Source organism: Chroicocephalus ridibundus, chromosome 16 (assembly GCF_963924245.1).
Source record: "Chroicocephalus ridibundus chromosome 16, bChrRid1.1, whole genome shotgun sequence".
NCBI classification, from domain to species: Eukaryota; Metazoa; Chordata; class Aves; order Charadriiformes; family Laridae; genus Chroicocephalus; species Chroicocephalus ridibundus.
Window position 1 is genome coordinate 10,215,982 of NC_086299.1, and position 17,989 is coordinate 10,233,970.

General features: G+C 50.2%; 1 protein-coding gene across 19 annotated transcripts in view; it reads right to left on the reverse strand.

Moving 5' to 3' along the window:
- Nucleotides 1–17,989, reverse strand: part of EIF4G3 (eukaryotic translation initiation factor 4 gamma 3) — a 156,817-nt gene that overhangs the window by 115,486 nt on the left and 23,342 nt on the right. The gene's annotated exons all lie outside the window — the stretch shown is intronic.

Below are 17,989 nucleotides of genomic sequence, written 5' to 3' on the forward strand. Positions count from 1 at the left end.
GCCTGGTGGGCGTCAATGCTCTCCCTATCGTCCATGCGCTCCCTATCGGAAGGGGAATTAAATCACAGCACAAACCCCTCAGCAAGACATTTTGCAACTTGTTTCCCTGAGCTTTCCCCTCGCTGCCCCCCAACGCAGCAACGCGCTCCACCGCGAACCCGATTCTTTAAGCAAGTACTTTGGGAATCTATTTTCCCTTCAAAAGAAATTCTTCTTTTGACAGGCCGCGTTTCCGAAGCCGGGGGAAGGAAAGCTGGTAAAACAAACTACAACCTGTAAAGGGAAAAAAAAAAAAAAAAACACCAAACCAAAAACAGAACAAAACCAACCCAAAACCAAACTCACTCCACCAAGTGACATGTCACATGGGGGGAAAAAAAAAATAAATATACATGATCCAAACAGTGCCATCCGCTCTCTCCATGCTGAAAGAGTTACTACAACCAAACTAACTTCATCCAAGGGCAAAAAAAAAAAAAAAAAAAAAAAAAAAGACAAGTTACAAAGCAAACAACTCCAAACTTAGGAAAAGGCAGGATTAATGCTGGACGTGCCACCATAATTGGATCCCCCTGTGCGCAGGCAGAATCGAGCCCTTAATTACAGGGGCGCATGCTGGGTTTCCCCGGTGTCCCTGTTGTTCCCACTTTTCCAGCTGTCTCACCGGAATGTAGCACCTTACACCCTTCAGAGCCCAGCAGCTCTCGCTAATAAGAGATGAGAGATAATTCACATTATTTTTAAAAAAAAAAAAAAAAAAAAAAATCAAAACCAATGTAATCCCAGGACTTTGGAAAAATGTTTAAAGGCTTAAGAAGAAGCTAATAAATACCAACCTGCTGCTCAGCCCCCGCTCCGACCCCTGCACCGCCTACACCCAGCGCACACCCCAGCCCCAACGGCCGCGCGCTGCCCAGACAGACGCCATTTCCCATCCTCACAGAGATCCCCTTCTGCTTTAGGGTGGCCTTGGGGTTCGTTTTGTTTGTTCAGGGGGTTATTTTTTACTAACGGATTCCTGCCTCAGTGGAACCCCAAAGGAAGGAGCCGGCCCTCCGTACGAAAGCAGCTGTACTTTAGTTTTCTTCGACGGATGCAACTGGGCTTGCACGACGCCATGAGACGTCAAAATAAAGTATGAGTCAGAGCGCTGACTGTATCACAGGTCAAAACCCAATGGGGCATTGTTGTTTCGATGGCTGGTGTTCAGGGAAAATAATAAATATAACTTTTTGCCGGCACGAGTGCTCAGAAACACGGTCGCGGTTAAGAGCGGCAGGTGAAGAATTCCTTAACAGGCCGTGTCAGCTTTACACCAGTACTTAATTCCGACGTCAAGGACATATTTCCGGCTAGTCAGCTGCTTTAAAAAATAAAGGAACGCGATGAAAGGTGTTTGTAAAGTAGCAAAAATGGGGTTTATGGTTTGAAATTACCAAACTGCGTAACAGAGCAGTGCATCACCCCGGCCCTGGCCATAGACGCAGACCAGCCTCCCGAGATTCACCGTCTTCTGTAATGACTTACACCCAGAAGGATCATACGGCAAAAGCCATTATTAAGCTTGTTTCAACATTTTATGGCCTAATATAAAGCTCCTGCTGCAACACGTGTAGCCAGCGTTCACAACCCAATTGCCATTTGTCAAACAGATAAATTTCAAGTGGATCGATGAAGTGTTGGTGTAAACTACCTTTTAATCCTCCGTGTTATTTTGTGTATTAAACACTCACACCGAATTCTCTTTAAGATCTCATTTATGGGCTATTTCACACTTGGAACAAATACCTTAAATAAGGTATTTATCTTCTGCTTTTGTACCAGAAATGCACCTACATCAATATTGCTGATGTCTCGCGCGGTCTCACCGGCTCCTTTATGAACTGCCACGCCTGGTTCGAAATCACTGACCGCAGAACCCTTTCCTTCGAACTATTTGACGATAACCAAAAGCGATAAGGCTCGGCCATCCCCCTGCCATTTCAGCGCTCCCCATTAAAGTATCATCTCCCAAGCTTTGTCCAGATCCAAACCTCAACAGCAAGCGAGGCTTTTGCTACTTATCCCAGTTTATGCCACACTCCATAAACGAATTCTCTCCCCGTAATAAAACTTTTCTTGAAATTCATCTTAAGCTTTTTACCTAATTACGTGTCATTAATCTCAGTCCTAGCTTTTAAATAATCCCAAACACTTCCTTTCCCTTCCGTGTGCCGCATAATGCCACCCGATCCGCGCTTCCACCCAAGTGAATAGGGACGGGGCAGCAGCGAGAGCTTTCAAAAGCGAAGGGGCACACAAATCCCGGCAAACCTCAACGGCTGCTGGAAAACAGGCTTTCCAAGGCTCCTCGGAAAACTGCAGCTTGAAAGGAAAACGTGACCTTCAACTGCTTACTGAAAAGGGCCATTTCCCTCTCCTTCCCCCAGCATCGCCGCTGCTGGGATCCAGTATCCTCCAGCTATTCCGATTTCTCCTCCTTGTACTCCGTGAGTGAGTCCGGACAGGTTTCGGAGCCGCTCTGACGAAGGCTGCTCTGTACCTGCGGGTGGCCACGTTCACAGGTCGGATCGCAGGGCGGCACACAATCTCTGACACACAACCTCATGCTTCTCTCTGACTAACCGTGCCAAAGCCGCGCCGCAGCAGCCACATTCAAAGCGCGTGTTCTATTTATACCCCAGCGCATCTCCAAATCCTCCGACTTACGTGCTTTTTTTAAACATCCACTCCACAAAACATCTATTTCCGAAAACCTTCTTCCTACGTACATCCACTCCGCAACGTGTTTTTGCTCCTCGCTCACCTTCCTGACCGGCAGGTAACGCGTTGTGCTGCATGTTTTGCACCAGCAATGCCTTCAAAATCCATTTAATACCGAGGCAGGAATTCCAGGTACCGCTTCCCACCTGGCTAATAGTTAATGATGATAAATTAGATCAGGCCTTTTTGTCAATCTCTGATGCATATCAGACATCCTTGCTCTGTAATACAACACTTTGCTACTTATCACCTTCATTTCCTTTTAGCCTTCGGTCCACGTGCGATACGTCTCATAGTCAAGCCAAACGGGAACGCCAAAGTAAGGCTGGGGGTTAGAGGGGAAGATAACAACAGGAAAAAAAACTCTTTGTTGGAAATTAACTGTATTTCCAACCTCTCATTCATTCCGTAATGCTTTCAAATAAAAGCTGGCGATATTAGGGGCACCAGCTGCAGGCAGCTGCAATAGTTACACCTGCAGACAAGCACCTAATTATCCAGAGCTCATTACTTCCAGGCTCAGTTTTGCATCCCGAAATTAAAAAGAGCTGGAGACAGCTCACCAGCACGTAAATCATCCCCAGGGCTGGCTTCACCCCGACGCATTTCATCCCGGAGCGAGTTATCGGGGAGCTGTCAGCCGACGCGCCGCCCCAGCGCAAACGCCACAAAACCCCCCCAGTCAATTATTTTTGCCCGATACAAACGCGTTTCTAAGGGCAACGGGGTTTTGCTACTTCGGCTCCGCCTGCCTTCAAGCTGCAACCCAAGCATCAATGCAAATCGCCTATTTTCAGCTCAGACCTGGAAAGGTTGTTTGGGGTGGAAGAAACCGTGTCTAAACCCCGCTTAATCCTGCCGGGATTTTCCTCGAAGCGTGGTGGTTGTGGGTGGGAGGACGGGTCTGGAAGCGACGGACTGAATATTTCTCTAAGCGGGAACTTTATGCTGTGTGTATTTTTAACGGCAGCACCTCCAGGAAGCGGGTTTCCAAAGCGCAGCCTGAATGAAGTTAAATCCAAGTTTGGACCTAGCTGTAAGATATTAGAAATTTAAAAAAAAAAAAAATAATAATAATAATATGGCAGAAAGGCAGCCCGGCTGATGTTTGTGCCAGCTCAGGTAATGGGTAACACGAGGAGAACACATGCCGGGAAAGCATCCCCCCGCTCAGCTACACAAAACTTTTCGCTAGCTTGTTTTAGCATAATAGTCCACTTTCCTCCATAAAACACCAGCCGCTGCCATATTTGTGAAAATTCATATTTTATTCTTACAATATATGGACTCTTCTAAGAGATGGAAAAGTCAATAGATTCCATCAGCTCCCGTCAGCTGGAAAGTCATGGTGTTACCTCTCCAGAGGCAATGGCATCATGGGGAATATGCCGATGTAGCCTTAAAATTCCATTTAATTTTAGGAGGGTTATTTATGATTGTACTTGCCCATGTTAATTAACACTCCCATTAGGCCGCAGAAAACAGGCTACGCCCAAGAACTGGAAACAGCCCCATTAGTCTTCAACAGTCCTGCCCTGCTCGGCGCGATTCCTCACCGTCCTGCGGCCACAACCCCAGGCCAGGGACCTTATAAAGAGCCTAAAAATATTAAAGGCGGGGAAAAGGCTCAACAGGGTGAGCACTAAAACTGGCTGAGCTCTGGGGGGGTCGGCCGTAAGTTACAGAGGACCAGCAGGGGCCAAGATCCCAGGGAGAGATGCCCAGATGAAGCCTGTACTCGCAAAACGCGCCCAATAAATCCGCAGCAGACACGCGTCGCGTGCACACCCACTCAGCTTTGAACAACCTGGCATCAAAAACGAAGCCTGAAAGTCCCAAGCAGGGCGATGCCAGGAAGCTGGACTCACGCCATGCAATACTGGGCTAACGGTCTCTTAATATTACATTAAATTGATACAGATCTTATCTGCCGGGGCTGTGCTGCTCTAATCAATTATTGAGCTTTCTCTGCTTTCTGCCCAAGTACAGACAGGAAGGCGCGGGAACGATGGGTTTAGATGCTGCTGCTCTTTACATCCGTATATTAAAGGCAAACCTGGATTTTTGTGTGTCATCTTAAGATCGTCTACACCAAGACATCATTTCCTTATTTCTTGAAACACGTACAAACTGATCAATACATGTAGTCACAGCAGGCCGAGCGCATTTGTAAGCATCCCGCAATGTGTACGCCCACCTTTAGAGATGATTCAAACATCTATAAAACCAGGGGGAAGACAGCCCACATCTCCCCGGGGTTGGTTCACGGGAGCTGCATACCCCCGATCGGGAACAAATCAGATTAAGTGTCCCCTGGGTAGGGTTTATGTCACCCTGCTACCAAAAATGGGGCTACGTGCTCGGGGAACACATTTCCAGCTGTCGAGGGGGCCAGGCAGCTGCAAAAGGTCTGTGGGTCAAGAAACCACTGAGGTGACCAGAAGAACACCAAGAGGAGGACGGGTACGGAAATCACAGCTTTTAAGTTGTCCTCTCCCTACGATACAGCGGTTCCCGTACCTGAATCCCAGACTGGCCGGGGCTGGAAGGGACCTCTGGAGATCACCCCGTCCCACCCCCTGCCAGAGCAGGGTCACCCACAGCAGGTGGCACAGGAACGCCTCCAGGCGGGGTTGGGATGTCTCCAGAGACGGAGACTCCCCCACCTCTCTGGGCAGCCTGTGCCAGGGCTCTGCCACCCTCACAGCAAAGAAGTTCCTCCTCGTCTTGAGATGGAACTTCCCATGGTCACGTTTGTGCCCATTACCCCTTGTCCTGTCCCCGGGCACCACTGAGAAGAGCCTGGCCCCATCCTCCTGACACCCCCCCTTTCAGTATTTATCAGCGTTGATAAGGTCCCCCCTCAGCCGTCTTTTTTCCAGACTGGAGAGACCCAAATCCCTCAGCCTTTCTTCATCAGAGAGGGGTTCCAGTCCCCTCAGCACCTTGGTAGCCCTTTGCTGTCCCCTCTCCAGCACTTCCCCGTCCTTCTGGAACCGGGGAGCCCAGAACTGGACCCAGCGCTCCAGCTGTGGCCTCCCCAGGGCAGAGCAGAGGGGGAGGATGACCTCCCTCCACCTGCTGCCCACGCTCCGAACTCTCAGTGCTCACTTCCTAACGCTCAGTTCCTCTCAGACTTTTCATCTCGCATTTTAGAAATCCAAACCCAGCACTAGGTTCCTTCCAAGGGAGGAATCGCTTTTTGAAAGAAAGCGACTCCGGCTGCTGGGTGCCGAGAACTGCTCCTAACCCGAGCGGGAGGACAGGCACAGCTCTGCTTGCGCCGCTCCCGGGGCCAGGAAGTCACAGATAGCATCTACAACAAGTCAGGTGGCATCAAAGGAAAATTACTGTCACGAACGTGTAATCCAAATAGCAGGCGCCTGCAGGCAGAAGGACACAATATGAGGAGATGTGGTATTAAGCTGTCAGCCAGCAGCGGTGCTGCCAGAAGAGGTGGTCCTGGCCTCTCGCGGCCGCTTGCCCCATGCCAGTGCGAGCCCATTCACCGCTGCTCGGTCAACCAGACCCGGGAACAGATTCCAATGAACCTTTTCTTCCAAACTTTGTTCACCACCAGCCATGCGACAACCGTGTCGGCCTAAAGGATAGGCCCAAGCAGGAAGAGAGAGATGGGGAGGTCGCACCAGAAAACGTTTCCGCTGTAGTTTCCCTGAGCGCATCCCTGGCACACGGCGTAAGCTGCAGGGATGGACGGACCCCAGAGGCAGCTGCTGAGGCTGACCTAAACATACCATAGTGATCCTAAACTTTATTACAACTTTAAACCCCGGCATAAAGTGGTTTTTTTCCAGATGGTTTTTATGAGAAGGCAAGCGGATCCTCCTCAAGAAATCATTTTCCTGTTGGAGATGGTAAAAGTCTACGCCTTCAGTAACTGAGTTCACAGCATCACAGCCAGCGGAGTTTTACAAATCATACGAGCCCTGGAAGATTTATTCAAAGGATGGAAGTTCGACGGGGCTGGGAAAAGAGGAGCTGGTTCTCACCCTACAGAAAGGAGCTGAAGCCTTGCTGCCTTATGCCATACGTAACGCTCTAACTCGAGGCCACGAGAGGACTTTACCGAGGCATCACCTAAAATGAAGATGGTCCATGAAATGGACCATCCAAAACGAATTTCGGATCCAGCCCGCGTCGCACAGCTGGGGAGGCAGGGCACCGACCTGGGAAGCAACAGTTTTGACTCCAGCTGAGCTGCAGAGCTGAGAGGTGACTGCAGGTAAGATCTTCATGTGGGCTGGGAAGGGTTGTCTTTGGGCAGAAGATGCTGTTCCCCGCGCCCATCACATCTCTTCTAGGAGCATGACCCATTTCGAAAGCACCAGCTCACTCGGCTTAGATCGCGAAGGATGAAAAGACCTCAGTAAGATAAAGGTAATAACGAACAGTTTGAAGTTTTTACCTTCTCAATTACAGAAAAGCCATCCTTCATTTGCACTCCTCGCCCGAGGAGGCCGTCCCTGCTAACTGGCAGACCTGAACACACCACCGACTAAGAATCCAGAAGCTACAAATACAGATACAAAACGTAAAAATCACCAAAACCGGGCAAGTAATAGGCTTTTAGTTGACCAGAGGCAGTGATCCTTCTCCCAAAACTATTCTCCTAGTTTGGCAGCAGCTGCTAAACCACCCTCTGTGCCCCAAGAGGACCCAAACATCTGCGTGCTGTCAGGAAGGCAGCGGCCTCCTGCCCCCAGCGCTGCAGGGTCAGCCGTTTGTGGACACCAATATAACCCCAAGAACTCGATTCAAACAGGAGAAGTTTCATGATCTCTCACCAAAAAGCTCCTCCAGACATTCTCACGCTCCGCAGTAATTAGGATTTTAGCGGCAGTTCACAAGCCCAAACAGCTCAGCTGCTTCTTTTAATTAGATTTTTACGCAGCTATTACACCCCTGCTATTCCCTGAAATGAGACACAGCTCTGAAGTTCCCCTGTCACCCAAAATGCTTATTTTTGTGGCCCTGACAAAAATAAAATCACCTGTAGTGTCAACCAGCAGGCTGCCTACCCATACAACAAGAGAGCCCACCTTGCCTAATGCAGCCCTTCCCATAAATTTAAAAAAACCAAACCTCATCTGTCTGTTCACGGAAAATATCAATTTCTGCAGCAGTAAAATTCATCGTGCGGGTGACTGAAGGTAGCGGCTCTTGTTGTTTTACACGGCTCTCACAATGCACACCTCCCACTTCCACTGCGCAAGGGACAATCCTGGCTCAGAACCAGAAACGGGAGGGAAAAAGCCCAAATCCTACGTCCAGCAATTCCTCCATCAGCTCCCGTCCGGTGGACAGGTAGGGGAAAGAAACGGAGACTTCAAAGGTGCCGGAGCTCGCAGTTTAAAAAATGCTTTACCCCTCCACCTCTCCCGGAGTATCGCTTAGAAACCTTCTGGCAGCGCTGTTAATTAAAGGGGCGAAAGGGAATAATTCCGGGGCACGGAGTAGACGCAGCGTCCCTGGGAAAAGGGAAAAACCCAAGCACCCTGAGGGCCTGGTGCTTCCCTTGCCCCTGCCACAAGCACCGGGGCTGTTCCGGGTCAGGTTAAATGGTTAGTGGTGTTACATGGTGAGAAGCCACCCCAGACACCCACGCGTTTCAGCCACCTCCCTTCAGTATGGAGTAAGGATCACGGGACTGTTTGGTGACCCAGCTCAGCCTGGTGATTCAACAGAAAACTGGTTTTTTTGGTTTTTTTTTTTTCTTGGCTGGGTGAAGTTTTCGGTCGATTCCGTGAGCTGATTTAAATCACCAAATACTCACGTGATGATTCCATCGGAGGCAGGGGAGCGCGCACAGAGACGCAGCCCAGCCGAGGCAGATCCCCCCTTCCAGCGCAGCTCACAGGCACGTCCCTGTAACCCTAACGGGAAACTACAGCCGTCAAAGCACCTGCCTTCACCCGAGACACCCGAAAATCCACACTGTGAAACAAAAGTCAGCGCCTTTCCCAGCTGACGCAGAATACTCCGTATCTCGTTCAGTGGCTTTTCCTCTTTTGCACTGGAGTAGAGGAACCGTGTACGGCATGAAGTTCAGCCACATACACGCCACGCTCTGTAACGCTTCCTCACCCGTTTCCACGCCTCTGGAACTGCTGCAGCCCGTTGTCGGAGCCAGGCAGAACGGCCCCGGGGGGCCAGAGTGAATTTTGCAAGCCATGAGAAGGAAAGCAAGCAAGCAAAGCAACGGGCATGTTCTCACCAGCTGAAGTAACACATCGCTCTGTGATCCTCTAAGATTCGTTCCGTCCTTCACGTGAGACAGCAGGGAGGGAGGACGGCACTTTTTGCCGAGACGGATGGAGCCTGGTTTCGGCGCAGGAGGTCAGCGAGCGCTCCCGCAGGAGCCTGGTTTAGGCGCAGGAGATCAGCGAGCGCTCCTTTACCCAGCAAACGGGCAAGAACGAACGCAGACACCCAGAAGGACCACATGAGCTTCAAGGCAACAACGAGCCCGCCTGTGAGCCCGAGGATGACGCGCAAAATTTGTCACGCGTTTACCAAAAAAAAAAAAAACCAAAAAAAAAACCAAAAAAAAAAAAAGGAAAGAAGTGGGAAAAGCGACACTTGATCCAAGAACAGATTTCCCACAGCTCCCCTTGAACGCAGCAAGATTTTTTTCTCTACGGCACTACCGCATTTGAAGTCTTATAGTTCTTCAATTTGTAATTCATTTCATTGCCATTAGTTCGTTAACACACCGAATCTTTCAGGAGCTCTTTTACACACCCCCTTGAACATGCCAGTTCTCGCCCCCCTTCTGCAAACACCCTTCGGTGAGGGCACTCTCCCGTCACGAGCCGCGTCCCGCGGGGCACAACCCCATCCTGCGCGAATCCTGCCAAAAACCCCACAAATAGCCCCAGCATCGTTGAAAAAAAACAAAACAAAACAAAACAAAAAAAACCAACCCACCAAACTAAAACTCACGCCAGGCCCCGATGGATGCTTAGGAGGAGGCTGTTCCCCCGCAGCCCCTTGACCGAAGGTGCCTGTGAACCCCCGCGCAGCAAACCCCACGCGGCGACGTACAGCTGCTTCCCCGCGGCTGCGCAGGAGGAGCTGGAAGGCGACGCAGCGACGGTCGAGGACTCCAATGTGAGACAAGGTTACCGCGTTTCTACGTTATCTGCCAAGCTGCAGGCGGCCAGGCCTGCGAACTTTAAATTGGCCATTTTCTGGTTTAAGGATTAAGCGCTCTGGGAAAGGGGAGGGATGAGGCCAGATCACGGAGAAGGTTTCGCTCGGGCGCCGAGGAATTAATGCAGCGATCCCCATCCCGTCTGTGCACTGGGCGGCACAGTGTTGATGGGAAAGTGATGCTAAGTGGAGCACTGAGCACTAATTTACACACAGGGCGTCTTTCTGGTGGACATCACAAATAAAAGACAACAGTCAACACTGGGAAAAAAATAACATCAAGGTACCTACCACTCAAATCTAGGCGGGGGGTTCTCAAACGCCATACAGGAGCCGTTCCCAGCTGGCACGAGGAGCTCCAGGGTGTTTCTTCACGGAGGCAGCTACCTCCAGTCATCTGAAGACTCCAGAGCAGAAGGGAGGGGAACGGAGGACGTGGCCATCTGCACTCAACCGAGTGAAGTTCTTTAACAAAAATTCCTGAAGGTTTTAACCTAATGGGCCTGGAGAGAGAAGGCTGACGTCCTCTCTCATCCCTGCAGAAGTAAACCAGGAGGTAATTATCATTTAGACATCCTCCCTATGAAACTTCTGCTCAGACACGGCTGCACGTGGCATCAACACCTCACCTGGAGCTGCTAACAAGCTCATCTCCGAGATAAGCATACATATAATGTGTCTATATAATAAAAAGAGGAAGTGACCACGGGACAAGACCTTTTAAAGTAACTCCTAATGCCAGAGATATGGGTCCCCTACCCAGACAGCTTCCTCTCTTGGGTGGCTGTTGTGATGTGCTGTTCGGTGACGTTTTTGGTCTCTAAATTGGAAAAGCATGGATTTGATGGATGGACCACTCGGTGGATAAGGAACTGGCTGGATGGCCGCACTCAAAGGGTTGCGGTCAATGGCTCAATGTCCACATGGAAACCGGTGACGAGTGGCATTCCTCAGGGGTCAGTACTGGGACCAGTGCTGTTTAACATCTTTGTCGGTGACATGGACGGTGAGATCGAGTGCACCCTCAGCACGTTTGCCGATGACACCGAGCTGTGTGGCACAGTCGACACGCTGGAGGGAAGGGATGCCATCCAGAGGGACCTGGACAGGCTGCAGAGGTGGGTCTGTGCGAACCTCATGAAGTTCAGCCAGGCCAAGTGCAAGGTCCTGCACCTGGGCCATGGCAATCCCAAGCACAAATACAGGTTGGGCGGAAAATGGCCTGAGAGCAGCCCTGAGGAGAAGGACTCGGGGGTGCTGGTGGACGAGAAGCTCAACATGAGCCATCAATGTGCGCTGGCAGCCCAGAAAGCCAACCGCATCCGGGGCTGCATCAAAAGAAGCGTGGCCAGCAGGGCGAGGGAGGGGATTCTGCCCCTCTGCTCTGCTCTGGTGAGACCCCCCTGGAGCACTGCGTCCAGCTCTGGAGTCCTCAGCACAAGAAGGACATGGACCTGTTGGAGCGGGACCAGCAGAGGGCCATGAAGATGCTCAGAGGGCTGGAGCCCCTCTGCTGTGAGGACAGGCTGAGAGAGTTGGGGGGGTTCAGCCCGGAGAAGAGAAGGCTCTGGGGAGACCTTATAGTGGCCTTCCAGTCCCACAGGGGCCCACAGGAAAGATGGAGAGGGACTCTGGATCAGGGAGTGTTACGATAGGACACGGGGTAACGGCCTCAAGTTGAGAGAGGGGAGATTTAGATTGGATATCAGGAAAAAATTCTTTACTGTGAGGGTGGTGAAGCACTGGAACAGGCTGCCCAGGGAAGTGGGGGATGCCCCATCCCTGGAGAGGTTCAAGGCCAGGCTGGATGAGGCTTTGAGCAGCTTGGTCTGGTGGGAGGTGTCCCTGCCCAGGGCAGGGGGTTGGAACTAGATGATCTTTAAGGTCCCTTCCAACCCGAACCATCTGTGATTCTGTGTTCTACAGCTGATTTCATACAGAGATCCCCAAAGAAGGACGCAACGCTGGTACGGGAGGACGTCACATCTAAAACTCCTTGCTAAGAAACCTCCAGCTTGTGCTACTTCGGTGCATGAAGTTATCTGGCACAGCTTGAGAAAGAATAATTTATCAGCAGCTTGTGAAGTTGGCTGCACTCTGTTCTAAATTTATGCAAGATACGGTGTATTATCGTGGAGACCGGGCCCATGCCTTCATTAGTTGAAGAGGTCCCTGGAGGCGGGAACCAGTTTCCAGGATCCCGTGGTGCCAACAGGCAGCTCACAAGCTCCGCACCGCTCCTGGGGCAGAGCGGGACGGTGACACTGGGAGCTCCTCGGCAGAGCTGCCGGCCTTGGGGACAACGCTCGGGGCATGCAAGCAGAGGAAGCTTTTTCAGGCACCGGTCCTCCTCGCAGCACGTAACCACATCAATCTGGAGAGGTTGCGCAGACACGGGTATTCAGATCATCATTACGAACTTCCACAGTGGAGGCTATCTGTTTCACGGGGAAATATTAAAGCCTCTTTAATTCAGGAACAATTAAAGCATCCCCGTGTTGCACAGTGAAAATAGGGAGTGATGTAGATTTTTAAGCAGATTTAACTTTGAACAATTTTTCATGGATGCCCGAAGCACCGCATCTGGCTTTCAAACAGTTATCGCATCCCTATCCGCATAAAGAGCTCTCATTCCGTAATCTTCCATAATACTTTAAGATGAAAAGTATCGCGCCCTTCCCGTTCCTCACCAGTCATTTCACTCTTCGCCCTTCTCTATTTTTCCACAGCCAATAAAAAGATTACAATGCATTAAGATTTTTCTCAGCAAATAATGTCGTTTGATGGCACAAGAACTGTGAACTGTAATAACCGCTTCTGCAACCGAGGGGTTTTAACATAAGCCAAGCGTTTCCGAGGTCGGCTCCTACCTGCGCAGCACAGACAGAGCTTTTCTTTTTCAAGTGAGGAAAAGCTGCGTGGAATCAGAAAGCGGCGTAAAGAAAACACATTTCAAGTGCAGTTACGCTGCCCGCTACCAGCAAACTAACTTTGGGTTTCCCCAGGTACTTCTGAAATGTATTCCTTAAATATCGTAACAGAAACAGCATTTCAGGAGCATTTATAAGCTTTGCATCCAAGTTTGACAAAGCCCTATCTAGACTTTGCAGCACCTAATGAAAGGGAGGGTTTACGACTTTTCCACCTATGACTACAAACAAATATTCCTTTAAAAAAAAGATAAAATAGGGGTTAATCACGAATACTGTCAGCATTTGGGTACCAATGCTATCAGCACAAGTTTCCCTAACCCTGGTTTAACGTACAATCCTGTACCCGGTTTGTAACCCCGGCTGCTGTACAGGCTGAGAGAGCTGGGGGGGCTCAGCCTGGAGAAGAGAAGGCTCTGGGGAGACTTTAGAGCCCCTTCCAGTCCCTAAAGGGGCTCCAGGAAAGCCAGGAAGGGACGCTGGATCAGGGAGGAGAGCCATGGGACGAGGGGCAATGGTTTAAACTAGAGCAGGGCAGGTTTAGATGAGACATCAGGAAGGAGTTCTTTACACTGAGGGGGGTGAGACACTGGCCCAGGTTGCGCAGAGAGGTGGGGGAGGCCCCATCCCTGGAGACATTCAAGGCCAGGCTGGATGAGGCTCTGAGCGACCTGATCTAGTTACAGATGTCCCTGCTCACTGCAGCGGGGTGGGAGGAGATGGCCTTTAGAGGTCCCTTCTGACCCAACACATTCTATGAATCTATAATCTGTGACCGGTGCCGAGGATGGGCACAGCCTGACTCACACCCCCAACATCCCACCCCCAATCCATCACCCGAGCCTCGGCAACAAACCAGCAGAACACAAAAAAACCAACCCAAAACAAGCTACCTTGAAGCCAGGCGAATCTCACACTTCATTAAACCGCTTTGGTTAAGTCCGTTTTTGAAAAAGTAGATTTTAAGGACCTGTAGGCCAGGGTTTTGCAAAATTTAAGATTCTGAGTTTTGCTTAAGAAAAAAAAAAAAAGAAGAAACAGAATTTGTAGAATTCAAAAGCCTTCGAGTACAGCAAAACGAACCAAGTGCTTCAGAGACCCTCTCAGCGAATTAAAACACGCAGATGCCCAAGCTGAGCTAAGCTGTTTGCAGCTTTTCACGTGCATTCACTAAAGGGATTAATCGGAAATACAGATAACGATAGAATAATTTATAGTAAAACCACAACTTTTACGTAGTTATGCCTGTGTCCGAACGCTTCTAACACACACACACACGCAACCTGTGGATTTACGTGGGGTTTCTTAGCACACAGCACCGGTCAGAGTTTGCAGGAGAAGCTGCTTCTCCAGTTAAGTGAAAGATTAAGCATGACATCTTTTCATATTTTAAATATAATCAGAAGCGATTGTATATACAACTTGTGATGCGTTCCTCCGTATTTTAAGAGCATATTGCCAAGAGAAAGTATTTTGCAAGGTCAGCTATCTCATCAGTCATCTTCGCTTTTACATAACCCCGCCTTTCTCCGTCTCATACCACCCGGTGTGAATCTTTACCGTACACCGATCCCAACCGACGGCGCTCCTGAAGGGAAAACCCAACTGGAAATCCCCACCAGGATCTCCAGACCTTGAATTCTGATTCATTTAATCAAATCTGACATAGCCTGCAGTACTTGGCCTTGCCTACATAAAAAGGCTTTGTCTTCCTGTTGTTTAAACGGACACTGACAGTTGAGTTGACTTACACCAAACGCGCTTAGGGATATTCTTAACGCATCAAGGTGAACGGTTACAAGGCCTTCCATAAAACCAAGAAACCAAAACCCTTCTGCTGGGACAAGCGAGGAGCTGTACACAGGTACGGAACAGAGAAGGCTGTTTTCCAAACAGACGTGGTTCCTCGGCTCGGTGGGAGCTGCCTCCTCTGGCGCGCCTGCAGTGCTGCTCGCCATCCCCTGCCGCAGCGGGGAAAATCACGCCATTTCACTTCTTTAAGGACCAACTTTGTCACGGGTCGGGTTAGCTGGTGCTGTGGCGCTTAAGGTAAAGACAACAGGTATAAAAACTGACTGATCCACACAACTGCAGATGCCCCCGAGGCAATCTGTGGATGATCCTACTGACAGGAGGGAGTTTCTTTCCACCCTTTGACTAGAAAATAAATTCCCTGTTATGGCATAGAAAACAGCCCTGAAAAAGGAAAAATCCTTTAGGCCTTATTTATCTTCCTTACCAAAGGGACTGGCGTAGTCAAGTTTTGACTTATTACTGCTTCCAAGGGGAAAAAAAAAAAACCCTCCACCCGAGGAAACCCCCATCGACTCAAAACCCAGCCCACGGGGCTCCCTCCTCTTGCGTGTCCCTAACCAAAGAGACGGTGCCGGGGGAAAGGAGTAGGCGCAGCTCTCCCGGTCCTCTGGGGAGGCAGACGCTCTCCAACGGAAAACCAGGAGCACTCTTTAGGATCCTCTGAGTGGCAACGGGAATCTGAGATGTGCCGAGATACAGAACCAGGCACAGCGAGGCCACGCACCGCCCGACGGGGCCATCGGCCAAGAGGAGAAAGAAACATTAAGGCTACAGAACAGAGCTCGAGCAAAGGAAGTTGACATTCCACCATGCACCTCCTATTAAATATTACTGCGAAACATTCACTTTTTATTCTGGTTTCACTCCGATTTCCACTATGACTGTTTTAATTTCACATTACTTTAGCTGGCATTTACCTCATCTGCGACATTTTAAGTGTCGCTGAAACAGACTGAATGATAAGCTTTTGCATGTTTTTACTGCTATTGGGTCTATCGTTCTCTTGCTGCAGGAGGAGGAGGACTCTTATATTTGTAAAAGTTAATAATAATAATAATCACATTTTCTCCTTCAGTGGCGTTAATCCCCTTGGCTGCGGACGTCATCGGAAGAGCACTTGATTCTAGAAGAGAGTTTCTGTTTCCTGACGTCTTTTAAGAGCGCAGAAACTGGTTCGTGTGCTCAGAACAACAGGCCTCTTATTCCGTGATTACGTGTGGCTGCCTCCGACCCCAGATGATTCACACAAGAGCCGACGTCCCACCTGGGGCCTCGGCACAGGACCGGATGGCATCTCCTCCCCCCTTTCAAGCCGACTCCTGAAGCACAGTGACCGACGACATCCCCCCCAACCTGATTTTATTTTTTTCCAAGCGCAGCCAAGCCATGGGCACGTCTCCTCGATAACCTCACGCAGACACAGCTGGAGGAACAAGGCGTTTCTTAACTTCCTAAAACCGTCACAGCGAGACCCGTGAGATGCGAGGTTTGAGAGCCAAGCTGAGCCAGCAGCTAAGTTTGTTCCCTTTAAATTTCAGCTACCGCCCTTTCTCCTCCTTCACCATGAGCCAAGCAACCCGGGCTGGGTTGAACACCTCCGGGCAAGCCACCATCTCCGTTCCGGAGCCGAGCATCCCCGGATCACATCCTTCACATCCTCCCTTAAGACACGCTGCCCGCTTTCAAAGCTCGATGATTTTTAACTCGGCCTCTGAGAGCGAAGCGCGTACACGGATTTGGGTGCGATCACGTGGAGCGCTGCAATGCCCTGCTGCCCGAATTAAAAGGTTCAGCTCTGAGCCCGGTGCTTACACGCTTTGCACGGTGAATAACGAGGCAGGCGCTAATGACGCCGCTGCTTATCCACGCCAGCCAGCGGGGAAGAGCTCAGAAGAGCTGTCTGCCCGAGATCCTGCCTTCCCCTCCTGGTTTTGGGGCCTCCCAATCACTGAATTAACCAGCTCATGACACAGTTTGCGACGGCTTCCGGGGCTCGTGCGCTTCAATAACTCCTTTGAGCAGCCACAGCTGACTCGCTCTTTCTTTGGAGCGACGCGGATGACGGTGGAGCATAAGAAATGGGCATTTACGGCCTTTGGGGAGTAAAGAAGAAGTTTTGGATTCTCATCCCTCCACAAATGCTTTTGAAATCCAATAGCTACTTAGCAAAAGGAGCAAACAGCAGTGCCAGGTATCCCTCAAGCACCTGGATTTTGGTCCCCTACCCCACTCCCTGCACCGACTGGGGCCTGGGGCCACGCCAAACCATCCACAGCCCTACAGAATAAACCTCCCTGTGCCTATTTCCAAGCAGGTACAAATTTTCAAAGGCAAAAAAAACCCAACATAAACAGACCTCAAGAGGACAGACAGGCAAAACAGAAGAGTTCGCATGAAAAGCGATACTATGAGAATTAGTAAGAGGATGTGAAAAAGCCAGCAAGTTTATATTCATTTCCTGGCAGAAGAGCTGAAAACGCAGAGGTAGGAGGGGAAATTAAGGAAGAGGATGTGAGAACTTAAATAAAAGGAGAGTTGATCAAATTCTTTCAAACATTTGAAAGCCCATGGGGCTACCCCAGCAGTTGGGTGCGAATCCGGCCGCCCTTAGCGCAAGCCCACCGAGAAACCAGAGGCCACAGCTGGTCCTGTCATCGTTTGACTCATCCCCCGCGTTCTGTACTTGAGCCACGTCAGGGAGACAGAACGCTTTCTCTGGTATCAGCCCAAATCGGAAGGTGACTATTGACCCAGCTTTAGCAGCTGCCGGCACTTTTTGTCACCACATAAGTCAAATACGCACATTTAATACGCTGGGTTCTCCGGCTCGGGAGGCACTCCATGGGTGCTTCTGCCAGTTGGGCTGAGCCACCACCGACGTGCATGCAATTGGATTTTATGGTTTTGGAATCGGAAAGGCTTAAGGGACTAAAACAGGGATTGTCCCCTCCCTTGTCCGACGGAGAGGTCCCTGGAAAGGTTCAGAGGGTCAAGATATCCCACAAGTTTGGTCAAGCCCCCTCCTAACTTCCTTACATCGATCCCCCTCCAGCCATCCCAGAGCTGCTTCCCACCTCCACCCTCCGGCAACGCTCCCTGTAATTAATTAGCCCATCCGAGAGTCCCAGGCTGATGGTTAAGCATTATAAAAATCTCTCTTGACTCGAAACTAATCAAACCCCAGCCCGAGCGCTGGCGTTTTAAGTCCGGAAGCACAGCCACGTCTGCCTGAGCACAACACACGCCTGTGGAAATCGCCACAAATATGCGGCACTCGGACATCAAAGACAGGAAAAGAAGAGCAGTAA